A 6,124-nucleotide genomic window follows, 5' to 3' on the forward strand; every position below is an offset into this window, starting at 1 on the left:
AAGTGAATGGCTTCGATTTCGGTGGTAACACAGTGAAACCACTGCGATCATTCTGTGTCACATGGTAACAGAGATGTTCCAGTAGACGGATCACTTATGTCTGTCAGTTTTTATGTGCTTGAAAGAAGGTTATTTTTGGATGCTCTAAGTATGTTGAGGTGACTGACAGTCCTTTGAAGCTTACGATCCTGTGTACACTGAGTAAATGTCATGGCAGACGTTAGCAAATGTAATACGGCAGCAGTTGCGGAATTTCGAATGGAATTGTTTCCTAGGTTATAAGCATTTATGAGTCGTACCAGACACTCTGTCGAGTCAATACAATTGAATAGGATGTGAATGTTTGCCAAATATGATTTACTATTTCTATTTTTACATTGTAAAATAAATGGTATTTTGCTGTCTACAACCTTTGTCATGATTAATGGATCTTGGCAGGAATTACGATACCCGAAGTGGTCCTGGATGCTCATAAATTTTCAGCTCATTCATTTCGGGTCTCTTTATGCAATAAAAGCTCAAGATACTTACCAAAAATAATTAAAAATTGTTTTCACGTCCTTCCTATCCATGTGTTAATAGTAATAAGTCTGCTATAAATTTTTACAGTAACTTTTAATACAGGATAACGTCGGGAGCGGAATCAGACTCTAAACGAGGACGCTTAATATTCATCCATCACTGAATCAACGCTGCGCGGTGTTCGGCGGGGAAGAAAGGGGTTGAAGAGAATCATAAGGCTCCCCGTGAGAGAGTAGAATCCACTCTTGCTGTCCAGCCCTGTTTTAATACGAACCTATATAAAATTCCTGGCAGTTCTTTTGAGGGTTACATATTATTTATTATTATTTTTATTATTATTATTGTTATTATTATTATTATTATTTATTTAATCTGACAGGATTAAGGCCATAAGGCCTTCTCTTCCATCCTACCAGATAGCACATATAAATACAAAAAAAAAAGAAATACAGATGCTGATGAAAATAATACAAATTAAATTAAAGCCCTGTAGAGGGTCATCAGGGTCAAAAGAACACTATAGAGCTCTCATCGAGCTAATACAAGAAAGAAAAGAAAGAAAAACAGAGATAGCAATGATGATAGTGATAACTGATAATAATAATAATAATAATAATAATAATAATAATAATAATAATAATAATAATAAATACATTACATATTAATTGTCAATTTTACAACAGCATAGTTACAATATTTACTATCTTTCATGGGTTAAGCCGAAGTTGCGCAACCTGACAGGTGTTCAACAAGCAATTCCATGAACTAGAATGTGATTTTTTAATTTAAATTTGAATTTTGTTATTGTCCGACAGTCTCTGACATGGTCAGGGAGAGAGTTCCAGAGGCGTGGAATAAACATGCTGAAAGATGATGAGTAGAAGGATGTTTTGTGCAGAGGAATAGAGAGAAGGTACATGTTCCGGATTCTAGGTAGTTAAAGGTAAACAAAAAGAGATGCTAGGTAAGAGGGTGTGGAGTGTGGATGATTTTAAATAGTAATAAGAGAGTTGAGGAATCTTCTTCCTTTAAGTGGACCCCAAGACAATTCTAGTGACAGTGGAGTGGAGGGTGGAGTGAAAATATGAAGTTTATGGAATCAAAATGTAACACCAGGGAAAAGTTGTGCGGTGATATAAAGAACAATGCAAAATACATTTTCTCTAGATTAATATTTAGAGGTGCCCCAATAGCATCATATTTTGAAATTTTCACAAAATTTTGAGGTTCAGATCTTTTAGCGAGAGAACATTCTCCAGTGATTTAATCTAAACAGGATACCAGGAACATATTTAAAAAATACATGTTAAAAAGCTCGGCATATTTTTTGTTCCCTGTTGTACCATCTTGAAGTGTTAAAAAACCCTCAATTTATAAGAAAATTGGGAATAATCACAAAACTCTTAGATATGATATAATTAATATAATAAAATTAATGGAAATTCATTCTTCTTGTGCTCCAGGGTATTTAAATCAGAATATCTCTAATTAATACAAGAAATCTGACCTATCCTTTATTCGCAATGCCAGAGGGGCTGAACCCATCACAATTACCTATCATGATGTAATGAAATATTAACTATGAGTCAAAAATGAATTAAAATCTGACTTCAAATCAAAAGAATCTACTGTTGAAGAGATTTCAGAAAGAGATGCTATCAAAACTAAGGAAATCCAGGTAAAGGCATAAATTCCGAAAGTCAGTCATACAAGAATATTACAACTGATTCGTGCTTACCAAGATCAATATACAAACTTAATGAAGCCTTGTAAGAAACGACATAGTGACGACAACTAAAATGACAAAATTGCAAAATTCAAAGAAGAAGCAAACAAACTATTTGATATATGCAGTTGCAAATGCAAAAAATTTTAATACTATAGGCCTAATTGTGATAAAGACCGCCGTGTTCCAAAACAAGAGAGAATGTTTCACTAGAGCAAAGAACAGAAAGAAGGATGATAATTGGACCTGTTGATTTAATTACCACTCAGAAAGTAATGAAAAAGAAAACAAGAATAAATTTTAACTAATTCTGTCTCTGTTTTTGTGTCTGTCTTTTTGTCTGTCTGTCTGTTTCTTTGTCTACCTGTCTGTTTTGTTTGTCTCTTTGTTTTTGTCTGTTTTTAACTATTTTTATCTGTTTATTTGTGTCTGGTTTTGTCTATTTTATCTATTTTTTCTGTTAGTCTACTTACCTAATTAAGTATTTATATATCTAATTATGTATTTATTTACTTTATTTCTTACTTACTTACTTATTCTTTTATTTATTTACCCATTCGTTTTTACGTATATATATATATATATATATATATATAATTTTATTTATTTACCCATTCAGTGACACATTTATTTTTATTTATTTATTTATTTATTTATTTACCTATTTATTTATTTATTTATTTATTTATTTATTTCCTAATTTATTTCCTTACTTACTCACTTATACATTCATTCATTTATTTATTCATTGATTTATTTCTTTATTGTTTATTTGTTTGTCTGTCTGTGTGTGTCCGATTTTATGTCTGTCTATTTATTTGTTTATCTCTATGTCTCTGTGTCTGTCTCTTTGTCTTTCTGTCTGTCTGTTTCTTTGTCTATCTGCCTGTTATGTTTGTCTCTTTTGTTTGTGTAATTTTAACTATTTTTATCTGTTTATCTGTGTCTGGTTTTGTCTATTTTATCAATTTTTGTCCCTTAGACTACTTACCTATTTAAGTATGTATTTATCTAATTATGTATTTATTTACTTTATTTCTTACTTACTTATTCTTTTATTTATTTACTCATTCATTAATACATATATATTTTTTTTCATTTATTTATTTACCCATTCATTGATACATTTATTTATATTTATTTATTTATTTCCTAATTTATTTCCTTACTTACTCACTTATGCAATCATTTATTCATTGATTTATTTCTTTGTTTGTTTATTTGTTTGTCTGTCTGCGTGTGCCTGATTTTATATCTGTCTGTTTATTTGTTTATCTCTATGTCTCTGCGCCTGTCTCTTTGTCTTTCTGTATGTCTGTTTCTTTGTCTATCTGCCTGTTTTGTGTGTCTCTTTTTTGTTTATTTTTAACTATTCTTATCTGTTTATCTGTGTCTGGTTTTGTCTATTTTATCAATTTTTGTCGGTTAGTCTACTTAACTAATTAAGTATTTATTTACCTAATTATGTATTTATTTACTTTATTTCTTACTTATTTATTCTTTTATTTATTTAACCATTCATTGATATATATGTATATATATACTTTTATTTAATTATACATTAATTGATACATTTATTTATATTTATTTATTTATTTATTTATTTATTTATTTATTTATTTCCTTCCTTACTCACTTATACATTCATTCATTTATTTATTCATTGATTTATTTTTTGTTTGTTTATTTGTTTGTCTGTCTATGTGTGTCTGGTTTTATGTCTGTCTATTTATTTGTTTATCTCTATGTCTCTGTGTCTGTCTCTTTGTCTGTCTGTTTCTTTGTCTATCTGTCCTGTTTTGTTTGTTTCTTTGTTTTTGTCTATTTTAACTATTTTTATCTGTTTATATGTGTCTGGTTTTGTCTATTTTATCAATTTTTGTCTGTTAGTCTACATACCTAATTAAGTATTTATTTACTTTATTTCTTACTTACTTATTTAATCTTTAATTTATTTACCCATTTATTTATTTACTTGTTTATTTGTTTACTTGTTTACTTAATTATTTACTTGTTTATTTATGTATGTATTTATTTATATTATTTATTTATTTATTTATTTACTTATTTAATTATATACTTATTCATTCATCCATTCATTTATTTGTTCTGGCGATGTTAAGGCCAACAGGCCGTAGTCATTTATTCAGCAATTCATATGAAATGATTAAGATAACAAAGAACAAGTGTAAGACAAGGAAATTTTACATCCATTTGTAGTGGAAGAGACAATAACTTCCATTTATTTATTTTTCGGCAATTGAAACCAGGCCTTATGGACGAAAGGGAAGAAATACTATAGCAGTTACTTCACACAACATAAAATAAAGAGATTTATGGCCTGTATGAAGAACAACTTAGTACGGAATGTCATTGGTTGACATAAGCAATTATATGGAATTACCGGAAATGCAAGCAATATTTATTTTGAATACGAATTCTGATGTAATCAATAATTTATTTGGCAGCAGGCGCTCGGGAAATAATTAACTTGTCTAATCCGGAAAGGAATTCAATGGATGTGTCTGCAGGCTTTATGGCGAAGAAAGGTCTGCCAGAAAAATTAAACGCGGCATCTCCATCCCCTCCCGTAGAAAAGGAGGTTCGTAAAGGTGACATGAAATATTCCACTCCATCCGGTCAAATTCGGTTCGGTGAACGGTTGGCGAGAGAATGAGTCTTCAAGATGCCGTGCCAAAACTACGTCTTTCATTCAACGCACGTACAGAATGAGTGAGTGTTCTTGACCCAAAGACATTCTGGCTACAAACGTCTCTACATTTTGTTCGAGTCATCGATGCGGATTAACATAGACAGTTAATCAAGTTGAATTCTTCCTCTTCTTTTGAATTAACAATTAAGATTTGTTCGTCTGTGTGTCTATCAAGCTAGCGGAACCGGGTTGCATTCCAGGAGACAGAAGTGTGGGCATATGCCGACTACAATAGTACCACAGTCTAGTATATACAGTCACGAAGCTTGAGTTGTTGAGGGTACTGGGAACAATAGACTGTGCAGGTACTATTTCGCATTGTCTGTAATGAGGGCGATAGTAGCGATCCTAGTGGCTAGCAACTTCTATGGATGCATATTTACTACGTTTTGAGCTTCGTGACTGTATATACTAGACTGTGATAGCACAGCATTATATGCTTCTCAACACTCCAACTTTTGGTAGCATATGAATAACTTTAAGTAAGCATTCTCATCCTTGAAAAATATTATTTAATAAGCCATACAATTTAGCCACCTTTATGTTTCACATTTTTAAGGTTATAATGACAACAAAGCAGTTATATAATGAGATCTGAAAATATATAGTAGTATTCGAAGAAAATACTTTTTATATATTGAAGTTGCGAACAAAATCGGTCATTTCCAATTTTTTTTTTTCAGAAAGCAGAAAAAACTGTATCGAGTCTTCACTTTACCCTAAAGTGAACGACAATTTTATGTGTTGTACATGACTTTTAAGTAGGTTATTTTACGACGCTTTATCAACATCTTAGGTTATTTAGCGTCTGAGTGAGATAATGCCGGTGAAATGATTCCGGGGTCCAGCACCGAAAGTTACTCAGCATTTGTTCATATTGGGTTGAGGGAAATCCTCGGAAAAAACCTCAACCAGATAATTTTCCCCGACCAGGAATCGAACCCGGGCCACTCGGTTTCGCAGCCAGACGCGCTAACCGTTACTCCACAGGTGTGGATTCGTACATGTTACGCCCGTTGTTTTAATGGTGTCAATAATCATGATTTTAGTCATTTCCCGTGCATTTTGTAGACAAAAATATTTCCGAAATGTCCGGTTTTGTTTCGAAATATGAGGGAAATGTTCACTTTTGCTCAAAAAAGAAGCTATTTGACATTTGAGGA

This window comes from Periplaneta americana, chromosome 10 (assembly GCF_040183065.1).
Source record: "Periplaneta americana isolate PAMFEO1 chromosome 10, P.americana_PAMFEO1_priV1, whole genome shotgun sequence".
In the NCBI taxonomy this organism is placed as follows: domain Eukaryota; kingdom Metazoa; phylum Arthropoda; class Insecta; order Blattodea; family Blattidae; genus Periplaneta; species Periplaneta americana.